Source organism: Protopterus annectens, chromosome 5.part1, assembly GCF_019279795.1.
Source record: "Protopterus annectens isolate FY-2018-M chromosome 5.part1, PAN1.0, whole genome shotgun sequence".
NCBI classification, from domain to species: domain Eukaryota; kingdom Metazoa; phylum Chordata; order Ceratodontiformes; family Protopteridae; genus Protopterus; species Protopterus annectens.
This window is the reverse complement of record NC_056736.1, coordinates 733537761-733552561: the sequence shown is the minus strand read 5'-3', so window position 1 is coordinate 733552561 and position 14801 is coordinate 733537761. Positions and strand designations below refer to the sequence as shown.

Genomic DNA, 14801 nt, shown 5'->3' with positions numbered 1-14801 from the left:
GTGAGGAGGTAAACAGATTAAACAGTCTACAGTCAGTCTGGCTGTTAGAGAAAAGCAGCACAGCTCTTTGCAATGTTATTCATGATCAGCAGTAAAGCTTGCTGTGTGGCACCATTTTAACATGCTGCTACCACTGTTGTAACTCACTTTCATTTCTTCCTTGAAATGCCATTCCAGATGGATTGTAAAAGTACTCGCATAGGGAAAGGGTAGATACTAGATTTCTAGTGAAATTGATTATTTAGTTTCCCCGACCAAAGAATTCAGCGCCTCAGTCCTGCATAGTGTATAATTTATAGTAACATTTAAAAAGTACAGTGATAGCCCTCATTCATTTTCACCAATAATATGTTAATATACTTAACACAATGCAAAAATAAGTAAGCATGTACTGTCTCAAAGCACAGGAACCCAAAAGGTAGAGAAGCACAGCTCTACTTAGGCTCATAGGTGAGTACTAGGCTAATGGCCCTGGAGCCTTTACAAGCCTAGCCCATAGGATTACCCTGGCATCGTGCCACCCGACCTTAGTTCCCAGTGCCTCTGTCGAGTAGAGCCACTGGAGTGATCCCCGGGGTGAATTTTCTATTTCCCATCCACTCTTCAAGATTTCAAGAGAGTGCCAGTGAGGTGCTCTGTTTGACATGTATGGGAAGTCTATTCCATAGCAATGGCAGTCTCTGGGTTATGAACCTTTCCCCTCAGTACATTCTGTTGATTGTGGTAATGAGGTTGAGGTCTCTGGAGTGTGTGGTGTGGAGGGATTGGGATTTCTTTAGATGTAGCATTTCTAACAGAGCTGGATCAGACATGGCTTTGTAATCCAAGCAGAGATCGCTTCTAAGTAGGCGACATGAGACAGAGAATAGTTGGAGTTTTTTGAGTCTGTCAGTTCTTGACAGAATAAACTTTTTAACTGATTAGCACTTTTGTTTCTTTGAGTAGAAACTTCTTCAGATAAAAAACACACAGACTAATTTATAAGCTCAGACAATCTAAAACAGGTCATATGACCGCCGAGCCCTCAAACCGAACAAGCTGTCTGTTTTAAAGCAAGAGTAGCAAATATATAAATAACTATTCCAAAAAAAAATAAAAATTTCTAAGCTTGTTTCCTGTCTTTCCTGTAACTAGTCTAGTCCAGATACAGATTTGCTGTAACCAGGACTGTTTGTAAGCTTCTGAGCCCCCAAGCCCTTCTGTGTTGGAGGGAAGCCTTCTAGCTTATCAGTGGGAGTGGTAAGCACTAGGCAGCCTATCTACCGCAAGAGTGGTTTCTGGCCCAAAAATTGTAGTTTATTGGCCGTTTGGCAGTTTTTCCATCTGTTTCATCTTACTGGTTTAAAAGCCTGCATTTGCGCTTGTTTCCCATCTTTCCTGTAACTAGTCTAGTCCAGACACTGATTTGCTGTATCCAGGACTGTTTGTACGCTTCTGAGCCCCCCAAGCCTTTCTGTGTTGGAGGGAAGCCTTCTAACTTATCAGTAGGAGTGGTAAGCACTAGGTTTCCTATCTACCACAAGTGGTTTGTGGCCCAGAAATTGTATTTTATTGGCCATTTGGCAGTCTTTCCATCTCTTTCAACTTTCTGGTTTAAAAGCCCGCGTTTGCGCTTGTTTCCCACCTTTCCTGTAACTAGTCTAGTCCAGATACAGATCTGCTGTATCCAAACTGTTTGTAAGCTTCTGAGCCCCCCAAGCCTTTCTGTGTTGGATGGAAGCTTTCTAGCTTATCAGTGGGAGTGGTAAGCTCTAGGTAGCCTATCTACCACTAGAGTGGTTTCTGGCCTAGAAATTGTACTTTATTGGCCTTTTGGGCAGTTTTTCCATCTCTTTCAACTTTCAGGTTTAAAAGCCTACGTTTGCGCTTGTTTCCCACCTTTCCTGTAACTAGTCTAGTCCAGACACAGATTTGCTGCATGCAGGACTGTTTGTAAGCTTCTGAGCCCCCCAAGCCTTTCTGTATTGGAGGGAAGCCTTCTAGCTTATCAGTGGGAGTGGTAAGCACTAGGCAGCCTATCTACCGCAAGAGTATTTTCTGGCCAGAAATTGTAGTTTATTGGCCATTTGGCAGTTTTTCCATCTCTTTCAACATTCTGGTTTAAAAGCCCACATTTGCACTGTTTCCCACCTTTCCTGTAACTAGTCTAGTCCAGATAGAGATTTGCTGTATCCAGGACTGTTTGTAAGCTTCTGAGCCCCCCAAGCCTTTCTGTATTGGAGGGAAGCCTTCTAGCTTATCAGTGGGAGTGGTAAGCTCTAGATAGCCTATCTACCACAGGATCCAGGTACAGATTCTTAGTTTTAGCACTTGAATTTGCTTATTCATGCTCAGAACTTGTTCAGAACTTGTTGTTAGCACTAAATAAGCTACAAATTATTACAGCACTCAACCTTCCTCTTTACCTAGAGAAAAACTGTTTTTGTACTTTCTTTCCTCACTTGCTTAGAGAAAAACAGCTCTTATACTCACTTTCCTCACTTGTCTTGAGCAAAGTAGTTTTTTATTCAGGCATGTCCAAGGGTCAGCTCCCAGTGTTCTCTCCTGTCTATATGATGAATCTGGGCATCTTGGGGCAATGTAGCAATTGCCTCATGTACACAGACAACCCTCTCCTCCTACCACCCAACACCACAACCTGTGAGAGATGCACTAATCTAGCCAAACTGGAGGTAAAGTTCTCCCCAAGCAAGACTGAACTTGACAGTCAAGAGGAGAAGGTAAACACTTGCACCACACCACACTCGTCACATAGTCAAACTAAACCTACACCACCAAAATCCACACATAGAAACACAAAAACATTCACAGATGCTCTCAATAATAATCTGCTTAAGCAACAGAGACCTCCAAAGCAGAAACGCAAGAAACCTCCACCCCCCCAACACAACCCAAATGGCACATAGCCCACAGACTCAGTGTGTCAATAAACCACAGCCCATAAGACAAACCAACGTACCCAACACACTAGTCATAGGTGACTCTTATAGTCAGGCATGGGTCTATATTAGAAGACCGAATGTTTAGGTGATCAAACACCTAAACATCGATCTTCTAATATTAAAATTAAAAAACGGCAAATGCAGATTTAACACCAGGAAAGATTTCCCTTGGCCGTTCTCCGGAGTTTGCTATTTTACTACTGTTGAGCGATCTCGGAGTTGGTATATTTAGTTGGGGGTGTGTGGGTGGGCAAAGCCCTCCACTTAATTTGGATGTAAAGTAATGTTTTTTGTGTTGTGGCTAAAGGATGTGTTTCCTTGGGACGTTCAACATTGTGCGGTTCGATATTAGAAGATCGATGTTTAGGTGTTCGATCACCTAAACAGTCGGTCTTCTAATATAGACCCGTCAGGCACACTGACGTCCCACTCACCAGGCTAAACAAGAAAAAGGTTACTGTCAGCTGCCTGTCGGGTGCCAGGATCCACCACATAACCCACGCACTCAGGTCACTCCTCAAGTACAAATATGACTCTGTCATTGTCCACGTTGGTGTGAACGACCTGACACATACCTCCCTGGACTACATGAAAAGAGACATGGAAGAGCTCTCTGATCTTGTAGCCCAGGCAAGTGTGATCCTAGCCCTGAGTAGCATCCTGCCATTGCCCAGGATGATACCGCAGTGCAAGAACAAAATGATTGACTTTAACAATTGGGTAAGCTTCTGGTGTCATTCTAAGGGGATCCAGTATCTGGCTGCCTGGGATGACATGGTCAACAGACCACGATGCTTTTCCAGAGATGGCCTGCACCTGTCGCCCCTGGGATTCCGGATACTGTCTAAGGCTCTTCACCCCTATAATGCCTTTTTAGGCAATGTTCAAATGACAAATTCACCACTGTAACAGGAACAGGTAAGCAAAAACTGAGGGTAATGCTTCTCAATGCTAGAAGTCTAAATCTCAAAATGCACTCATTCAAGGAACTCCTTAAAATGGAGAACATCAATATCTGTGCAGTGACTGAGACCTGGTTCAAGGCTCTAAAGAGCACCCCTGCATTACCAGGCTATAACTCATACCACACTTTTCGGCCATCTAACCTGGACCAGAACACCAAAGGTGGAGGTGTGTCCATATTCATTAAGGATATCCACACCTCCTGGCTAGTTGTGCAGCATAATGCATCAGAGGTTATCCAAGTGCAACTAACTCTGGGCAAAACTGCAATCCAAATTGTAGCTTGCTACAGATCCCCCATCATGCCCCAGGATTCCCACTCCTTTTTTCTTGATATACTGGAAATTATTAGGGATCAACCAAACACCCTAATAATGGGCAATTTCAACTACCCCACCATTAACTGGGAAAACTCCTCATGTACCAACTCCCTCACTCAATGCTTTCTGGAATTCATACATTCCAATGCCCTGGATCAACTTATCCACACCCCCACCAGAGGCAACAATATCCTAGACCTAGTCATTACCAACATGAGTGACTGGTGTTCCACACCTGAAGTCAACTCCTCATTGGTCAGATCCAACCATAAGCTAATCACCCTAGATATCCGCATCCTGCCCCCACCCACCATTAAGGAAACCATGGTAAAAAATTTCTCCAAAGCCAACTTCATGCTTCTTAAGACAGACGTGGCAGACTTCATGACATCCATGCAGATGGACAATACAGTTACAACTGCTGAATCCTACACAAATGCACTCTATAAGCACTTACATGAGTGCATAGATCATGCTATCCCAAACAGATCCAAGATGCTATCCTCCAAAAAAAAGGAAGCCAACAAACTCTACAACAGAAGGAAGAAACTGTTGTAAAAGATAGTAAATTCCCATGAGTGGAGGAGCTCCCTGGTCAACCTCAGTAAGAAGCTGAGAACCCTTATAAGATCCTCCAAAGCTAGCTATGAAAACAAAATCACTACTGATTCTAAGGGCAACCACAAAGCATTCTATAGCTATGTCACAAATCTCAATGGCAGCACCCAGATCTGCTCTGAGGTACAGCACAATGGCACAAAAATTACAGAACCAACTGATATTGCCAACATCCTGGCAGATAGGTTCACTGCTAATTTTACCCCCCTTCCACCCCCTAAAGGGCCCATATCTATGCAGGAAGAATGCAGAGTCCCTATAATCACATCTATGCAGGTAAAAGCTGCACTCTCTAAAACCAAAGACACAGCATCCATGGGACCGGACAACATCCCAGGCTGCGTTTTACTCGAACTTCAGAACAAACTGGCTCCCCACCTAAGCACCATGTTCAGTCATAGTCTCACATCAGGCTTTGTGCCCACTGAATGGTGCACAGCAACAGTTATCCCACTCCACAAGGGGGGGAGCCACCACTGATCCTGGGAAATATCGCCCTATTAGTCTGCCGAGCCTGGTCTGCAAGGCCATGGAACGTATAATCATGGAACTCATAATCAAAGGCATTGGTAACCTCAAAACTCTGGACACCACCCAGTTCGGGTTTGTGAAAGGCAGATCATGCCTTCTGAACCTGATCGACATCTTTGAGGCAGTCACCAAAGCCTTAGATGAGGGTAAGGTGGTTCACACAGCCTATCTTGACCTTGCCAAGGCTTTCAACACCATCCCCCTTTCTGGAATTATAGCTAAACTCACTAAACTAGGTATAAATCCCTACATCACAAGATGGGTTGCCAAATGGCTCACTGACAGAACCCACACTGTAAAAGTTGCAGACTCCAAATCTGACTTTAAACCAGTGACAACTGGAGTTTCACAGGGTTCAGTCCTGGGACCTCTCCTGTTTGGTATTAGTACAGGCTAACACAGAAGGCCTCTGGCTAATGAAGTTCACAGATGACTGCAAACTAGGAGCCATAGTCAGGTCCCCAAAAGATGTGGACATCCTACAAAAGGGCCTCAATGAGACAGATGCCTGGTGTCAGAGACATGGCCTCAAGCTTAATGCCAAAAAGTGCATTGTCATCCCCTTTGGTAAAAACTCTGTACCCATGAACTACCACATAAACGGCAGTCTACTTAATGCCGAATGTGTGATAAGAGACCTTGGGACCCAGGTGGACAATAGTCTCTCCTTTGATAATCACATCGCCACAGTAGTCAAGAAATCTTTTTATGTGGCACACCTCATCACAAAAGGGTTTTCATCCAGGAAAAAAGAGGTCATTGTTCCCCTCTACTCGGCACTCATTAGACCCATTATAGAGTACAATGCCCCTTTTGGAATGTATCTCATAAAACATTTGCAGCAGCTGGAAAGGCCACAGAAGTACCTCACAAAGAGGATTACTGGCCTCAAACAGATGCCCTACACTGACCATCTCAAAAAACTCCAAATTTACTCTGTATCATATCACCTACTCTGAGGAGATCTCTGCCTAACATATAAAGCTATGTTAAACCCTGAGCTGTTGGACATGCTACACCTAAAGAAATCCCAATCACTCCAAGCTACACACTCTAGGGACCTAAACCTTGTCACCACAATAAACAGAACATGCTGGAGAGATAGATTCCTGTCCCAGAGACTTCCTATACCCTGGAACAAGCTACCCATCTATGTCAAGCAAAGTTCCTCATTAGCACTCTTCAAGTAAAATCTTGATTAGTGGATGGGAAATAGGAAATACACCCCGGGGAACACTTCTGTGGCTCTGCTCAAAAGGGGCACAGGAAATTAACTTTCTTGGGTGGCGTAAGCCAGGGAACCTTGTTAGCTAGGCTTACTTAGGCCCTTGGGCCGATAGCCTAGTACCTACCTATGAATCTATGAACCTATGAACATAAAAAATGCAAAGAACATAAAAGTTTTAAAAGCTATAAACATCTTGTAGGTGCAAATTTAAATGTATGGGTAATAATAAACCTTATTATTATTATTATTATTAGTGCTTTCAACTATAAAATGCATGCCAATGATGTTTGGTCATTCAAACCTGGCCAATTGTTAGCATTTAAATGCGATTGCCAGTACAGCTCATGCCTCTACATTTAGAGACCATGTACCACTCCTCACATTAGGCATAACCAAGTACTGTCACCATAACCATATCTGTTTCCTACTGGAGTGCTTAGTAAAGTCTGAAGCTGTTGCCAAATTTATTGGCCTATGGATCGTGCTTCCTGTATTCATACATGTCATCTCGGCCAGCGGTGGATGTTTCATTTTCTTTCTTTCCCACCTGAATTAGGTTTATATTACACCTGTTCTGAAACACTGGACTGTGGCAATTTATTCATATGGCATAACAGTCTTCAAATAACTCATTAGGTCAAGACTTTACATTTTTATAAATTGCATTGTGGGAATAATTAATCCATCACCAGATGAAGCATCTGCAACATCTAGAGAATGTATAATGCACAGCTTTGTAACTGCCATTGGGGGTTTTCAGGTGATAAAGTTAAAGATTCGTCAAAGTGTTTCCTCTTTTTACACTGTCTGGTCGAGAACTCGAAAACCTTGTGCTTTTTGCAATTCTTATCAGTGACTGGGGAAGTCAATGCTTCCTGCTACAGTGACTGTCATTTGTCAATTTCTTGTTTTGATTGTATCAGTCATTACGCTGTTCTTATTATGGAATAGTGCTGCAGTATGCCAGGCGCACAACAAAGTATTTTTTTCATTTTAGAGATGTTTCGCTGCGGTATATTACTCTCGCCTTTTCTCTATTCCAGTGTCTTACGGCTTATCTGCTTTGCATTACTTTGTCACACTCGGTGTTTTACATTTTTGAGTGCATTGTAACTCACAGCCCTATTGCAAGTGGGAGGACTTATACTATTGATTATGCAAATTTATGCTAATTAAATGTCCAGATTTTTGGCCAGATGTACCTACTTCTTAGGTGCATTTGCTCAGATTTTGAATGTCGTTGAGTCTGAGACCACCACACTGCAGCACTGCAGTAGTTTTTTTTTTTCCTTAATCTAGTATAACACTTTTTTGATATATGATCTTTGCAGTTTCTTTTATACAAGTGATAAATACAGTAAAATTTTTTATATTCATTTCTTTGCACTGATATCTCCCTACTATTTTCCGCAACATTATCTCTTTCATCTTTATATTTCATCTGTTGCATGCCACCATATGCTGTATTTTACAGTTATTTACATTTCGTTAACTTCTGACAGGATCAAACGGGAGCATTACATGAGGGTACAAGCAAGAGTCCACACTGTCACTGTGATTTTGTTTCCCATGCAAAGAAACCTTATCTGCTGCTCCTTACTGGTCATTCATTTTATTATGAATTTCCTATTATATTCATTTATGTATATATATATATATATATATATATATATATATATATATATATACACACATATATATATATATATATACTTACTGCATTTTATGTCATGCCTTGAGGAAGGTATACTACAAATAAAATATTTGCTGCTTGCTTAGGTATTTTAAAGAGCTATGTATTCTTCCTACAAGAGCATCTAAGAGCAATAAATGCTTGAATTCCCAAGACAACAGTGCAAGCAACCAAAAGACATTGCAGTCATTATAAATGTCTGCTGACACGCGACCACTCCTGTATAGCGTTTAATTTTGGCACAGCACTTTCTAAAATACCACAGGGCATATAACAACATAGGCAGACACACCTACGGCACAGTCCCTTGGAGGATAAAGTAAAAAGAAGGCAACCTACTTCAATTGCTGTATTCTCAATAGTCAAAAAAAGAGAGCAAATACCAAACTTCAGGGCACATTTTTAACTTAAGAGCAAAAGCGGACTTCAGTAAGAGCCCTTAAAGTCCAGAATTTTGTATGCACAGTTAAAAAAGGCAACACAAGTAATATTTTATGAAGACAAGTTTCAACTGGACTGATATTTCTACCAACATTTTAATTTTTAGTTTGCTGTTTGATCATTGAAAAGTGTCAATGTTCCATCCCACAGCGTTTCTCTTTACCGACACTGCTGCAATGATAGTGATTTCCTTAACACAAGCACAGTGACAATTTTCTACACCCAACTGACTCTTTTGAATATGTTACTTCTGCACATTCTCTGGTAGTACATTTTTTTGTCTGTTTTATTTTTGTTTGCTTCATAATCTGCCTATTATAAGAAGAAGTAAAAACGAGTCTGTGAAGTTTTCTTAATGGGGATAAACCCAGGTATTAGATTAAAAACAATGCCGTGAAATTATTAACTATACCAGGGTAAAAGGTCTGCATGATTAACAAAGCAATGAGGCTGGAGTCATTGCTTTCCTCCACTTTGTAGTGACCTTAGAGTTTATAATAACTGTTAAGTTGATTGTTTCCAATAACACATTTCTTAACTAGGAGACACTGCTGTAACAGTAGTGGGTGCTTCTTAAGAAGAAAATACTTAAGCTTTTTAGCTTCATTTTCTACACATTTATTTCCTTACTAATTAGCTGAGTGTAGAGATCCCTTGGCGAACCTTGTTAACAGTGATACAAGCCATACAGGCAAGGATAAATGCAATATGTACGGATATATAGAGAAGCAGATCAACTAGCGTATTTTTGACCTGAGAGGAAATCTTACCACATAAAGAACTCAATTTTACATTCATTTCATTCACACAGTTTATGTCAAAGAAGCTGTATTACTGAAACAGCGATCTCTTCAAAATATTTTTTTTTTTACATTTTACTAATAAACTGGTTTTACTGTTTTGCATATTTTGCAGCAAGAAAATATACAGCGAATACATTTTTGGTGAACATCTGTTTACTGATAAGAAATAATATCAAGAGATGTTTAGGTTTGGGGATCCTATAATGAAATTGTGGGGGAGCTATATTTGGGGAATCCTATAAGGAAATAGTGGGGAGAAATGTGTTTGGGGATCTCAAAGTCTCATCAAAAAACAAAGAACATTTGCAAGCAGAAGTAAGAGCCGAACCAGCAGGATAACAAACTCTTATGCTGGAGAGGAACATATGCCCTTCTTACCACACTGTTATTGCTGGCCTTCAAAATGGTGGACAAAAGTTTTATGTGGTACCAAACTCCCTTACTCTTGCTAGCCAAGAGAAAACAAACATGCACTTATCACATAAATACAATGCTTACAGTTGGCAGTAAAGCGTGATTAAAAACATATACATTAGTACCAGTATTTGATCCATATGATAAGATATCTGACAGGTAGTGCTGACAAAATGGAGAGGACACGGAGCATAACTTCACCAGTTCAACTCATGTACCATTGCTTGTTCGATGTATTCCACAAATGGCAGGAATGCCCTAAAACAAAACCATGATCCAGTCCACCAAAAGTGGATTTTTATTTCTTACAGAAATTATAATTGCTGTTAAACAGTTCTTGGACACACCTATCGAACTCTTACTGTCAGAATTCTGAGCAAAATCAAAAATAATGGGGGTCAAACAACCCAAAATTGGGGACAATTTTAAATACAGCTTTTATAAATGTATAGAGCTGCTAAAATAAAAGGCATTGCATTAGAATGCATTTTCTGAATGATTTAAAGTCTGAATCTCAAATGTCTGTCATTTCGTAACTTCAGCCTTAATGATTTGTCAAAAAAAAACATTTTATAAGGAACAGACCACAAAAAATGCAAGGCAAAAATCTGGATATTCTGTAAAATTCTGGACAGTTGGGACATATGGCCCCTGAAAGGGAGCCTTCTCAGCAGAATCTGCATTTTCTCACTTTGTCAAGATTATTATTGGGTGCTCCAGTTTCCTGCTACATCACAAAATCATGCTATTAGGTGAACTGGCAACCCCATAAAGTACCTGTAGGTGTTTATACAGTGTGAGGGTGACAACGGGTACATATCCTGTAATGGACTGGTGTTTTATACTGAAGCAGCTCTCCGTCTGATACCTACTGAGTGCCAGGATATTTTTTGGCTCTCGACCATGAATAGGATAAACAGGTACAGGGGAATAAAGATACAAATGATTATAATTAGTGTGGATTCTCAGAAACAAAATGTCATACATACTCTTGTAGTCGACTGAAAGTACCAGGTCTGTCTATGCTGGACTGCCTGGAAGATGTGAACAGAATGCTATGTGTCTGTGCCAGTTCCATGCTCTCTTTTAATGAACACTGAGAAACCCTGGACTGTCTGGAAGATGTGAACATAATGCTATGTGCTGTGCCAGTTCCATGCTCTCTTTTAATGAACACTGAGAAACCCTGGACTGTCTGGAAGATGTGAACAGAATGCTATAAATGTGTCTATGCCAGTTCCATGCATTTCTTTAGTGACCACTGAGAACCCTCATGTTAAACATGTCCAGGGACAAAGCAGGAATAGTAACTGCCAATGGGCTGCTGATTTGAGTACATATCCTGGTTGTTATATTATGCTTCACTAAGGCAGTACCTTTTATGCAGTCTCGAGCTGGTATTTGGAATGCTTACCCTCATCCAGAAAGTGAAAAACCTGCAAAACTCTTATCTTGCTGAGTAAATAGTCTTTTCTTGAATAAGCAGTATTGAACCAGTCAGTTAAGCATATGAAAAAAAGAAGACATAGCCTTTGTGTTAGTGCACTGAAGTTGTACAGACAAAAGCCCAATGGATCAGGGCTAGAACTGTGATTTCTGATACTTGACTTAAAATCTGAGGAACCATCTGTGACCAGCATAAAAGGATGTATTTCCTACACGTCTGCCATGAGAAAAAGGCAGTCCTTTTGAAAGGAGAACACAGGAGTAAAGGAACTATACTAGGTAGGCGATCACAGGGAACATAAGATGCCTAGCCATCTACGCCTTTAAGTAGGCACACTTAAAAGCTCCAGTATCAAGCAGGGCCATACATGCTAAGCCTGGTATAAATGTATGTCTACCTAACTAATCAGTCATCAAAACTAGCTTTAAAGGCAGCAAAAGCAGTGCTTTACTTGATGAAGGAAAGTGGTTTACTGTTAACATTTCAAAATGTTTACGCTGCATGAAACGCTGAAGATGTTTATGTAAATTATCAATCAGTTATACCTAATTTTCTTGCAGAGTTAGGGATGAGTCCTTCCATACTTTTCTGCAAGAAGGAGAATAGTTTCTGTAACACTATAACTGAAGAGCTGTTTGGTTTTGTCACTTTATTTATCTATTGACCTGTGACTAAGTGAGTAAGTTAGTTAGTTAGTTAACTGAGTAGGGCAATGATCCAATTAACTTTTTTTAGATTCATTTAAACATGGTAAATGAGCTGAAAAGCATCTGAAACAGCAGGTGCCTGAGTTCCACAAGGTATGACTCCATTTTCTGATATGACAGTCCTCCATGGATACTGACGGAGACTTTTCGCAAAATTGCATTGGTCAGGAATGGAGACTGACTAAGCAATCCATCAAAAGAATTGCAGGGGAATTGATTTGTGGATAGTGTGGTCCCCCATGCTTTGGCTGAAGAAGGCATTCTCCAACGGCTTACCTTGTGTCCTCTGTTTCCCCTACATTCTCAGAACTTGGGTAGAGGGTTTCTTAGTTTTGTTTAGCTAGTGGAAAGAGGTCATATCCTGCTATTTCGTCATCATTTTAAGTTATATATAATATCTTTAAATTTCCATCTGAAAAAAATGTGCCTTTGTGAATTAAAGGCTCTACTTAAGTTCCCGTGTTTGGAGAAAATTTTCTAAAAACTTCTGAGTTATAGAAACCCAATAGCAAGCCAATATTCTGAACAGGCCTTCAAAGGACATTGTCTGGTTGGAATTGCACTACTTTTCTGACTCAGAGAAGACCCTTATTTGCACCTCCTCTTTAAAATCAGCTTTCAAAACAAATTAATCTAATAATTCGACATCTGATAGCTGTCAAAATATTTTTTTTCATAAAATGTTCCAAAGTCCCTAGAATGCTAAGGGGGGAGTACATTCCTAATGGTGTGGATGTGCTCTTCTGTGTAAGTTAGTAAAGAGCACGGGAAAGCTTTAAAAGCTCCTCCTTTGAAACAAAGGATTACAGTGAGGAAACAGCAAGAGGCCCCTTCCTTAACAGCATCATCTATGATTGGGGAATTGTCTCCTTCAACAACAATTTAAATCAGTAATTTCAGTATTAGTTTGTGTCCCAAATCTGTATGAGTAATGGGAAAACTTTAGGGAAGATGGAAGTTTTATATGGTAAATATATTTTATATATTGATGTAGCTGTGTAAGTGTTTTGTTACAGGGGAAATTTTAAAACATTTATTATTTGTTGTCTAACTAGGGGAAAGAATACAATTAAAGTCCCGTGTGAATATAATTTCTCCTCCAGAGTGTAAGGATATAGTGTCTAAATATGTTCTTACCATTTCTGTACCATTTCCATGAATCCAATAAGAGTTTATAAGTGTGTAATACAAATCAGTAATTTCAGCATCTTCACTAACTTTCTGAAGTCATGGTCCACTCCTTTAGCCAGGAGTTGGCAGAAGGGTGTAGCGATCTGCACAGTCACTGCGAGGTTTCAAGATTATTGGAAATCAAAGGTAACAATGCCACTAAGACCTGATTATCTATCTTGTTTAGGTAATATCATGATTATATGAAATTACCAACTAAAATGTCAAATAAGTCACTGATATGTTTCTGGTTGTCTTCAGTCAAGACACAGAAAACGTTTATGAACTCTTTCTTTCTGTGTAAATTCACCTTCAAGGGAACATTTTTCCCCATATCATATGTTCTTGATTGTCTTCTTTTGCAGGTGTATATCTGAAGTTAATAACCATGGACTGGAACAATCCTGGAACAATCCTTCTTAGAAGCAAAGTAGGACTTCTTTTGAGCGTTCTCATGTTCCTCAAACATACCCAAGGCTGTCATATTAAATCAAAAGAGAGAGGTCTGCTTGATTTATTTGCAGAAACAAGTATGTAGATATTGGTTTTGATGTACAGTACAAACACACTGTATGTTTATCATTAGATGTCACTTCCTGTCCGCAAGAATGTTTACTGAACAAAAGGCTACAGACTTGAGTGGAAGGCCAAAAAGGTTTATGTTGCTAAAAAAAAAAAAAAAAAATAAGACAAATGAACCTAATAAGATGAGCAGAAAAAAATACAACATGTAAAACATTTAGATGAAATATCATAAATATGAGCTTAAAAGCAGCCGGGAGTTAGGTTCTAAATCAAGAGTAATAGCAAATAACTGAGGAGAAGAACACTTTCCACCCCATTATGGGTATTCCTTGGACAATGTCTGCATTAGCACTGCCAAGAATAATGGGACAGTTACGGAAAAATAAGGTGCACCAGCAGAAAAAGACTGATTGCTTAGAAAGTTGTCAGGTGGGCAGGAGATATTAGTAAACTTGCTGGGGTGGTGTAATAAGAAGCAGTGTTGCCTCACAAATAAAGCTATGTGGTTTGATTCTCTGCTGGGGTGCCTTTGGTCTGGATTTTATATCCTCAATGTATTTGTATGCATTTTATTCTGGTAATTCATTTTCCACTCACATCTCAAAGACACAGGGTAGGAGAATTGGTCACTAAATTACCCATGAGTATGTATTTGTGCATGATGAATGTGATGCAGAAGAAAGACCTGCCAATCTATTTACATTGCCTACCTGCCTAGTAAACTCTGTAGTTGACAGCAGCAGTTCTTGGAGTTATTATAGGAATTAACTTGATGACTAAAAAACCTTGAAAAGCTTCCTTCTCTATGAATGCAGCTCATACACGAGATTAGGTTTATATCCAATTTGTACGTTATAACTGTAGCATGAACACCAAACAAGGTTTAAGTCCTCGTTCATGGTGAAACTGCTCACATCTATATGATAAACAAAACATATATTGTGTTACTGACGTTCGGCATAGTTTCTTTATTTTTCATGTTGTTAATCATTTTGTATT

General features: G+C 39.9%; 1 protein-coding gene across 5 annotated transcripts in view; it reads right to left on the bottom strand.

Annotated features, from left to right (window-relative positions):
• DCLK1 (doublecortin like kinase 1) overlaps positions 1–14801 on the bottom strand; it is a 2564464-nt gene that overhangs the window by 1997275 nt on the left and 552388 nt on the right. The window lies entirely within an intron of this gene.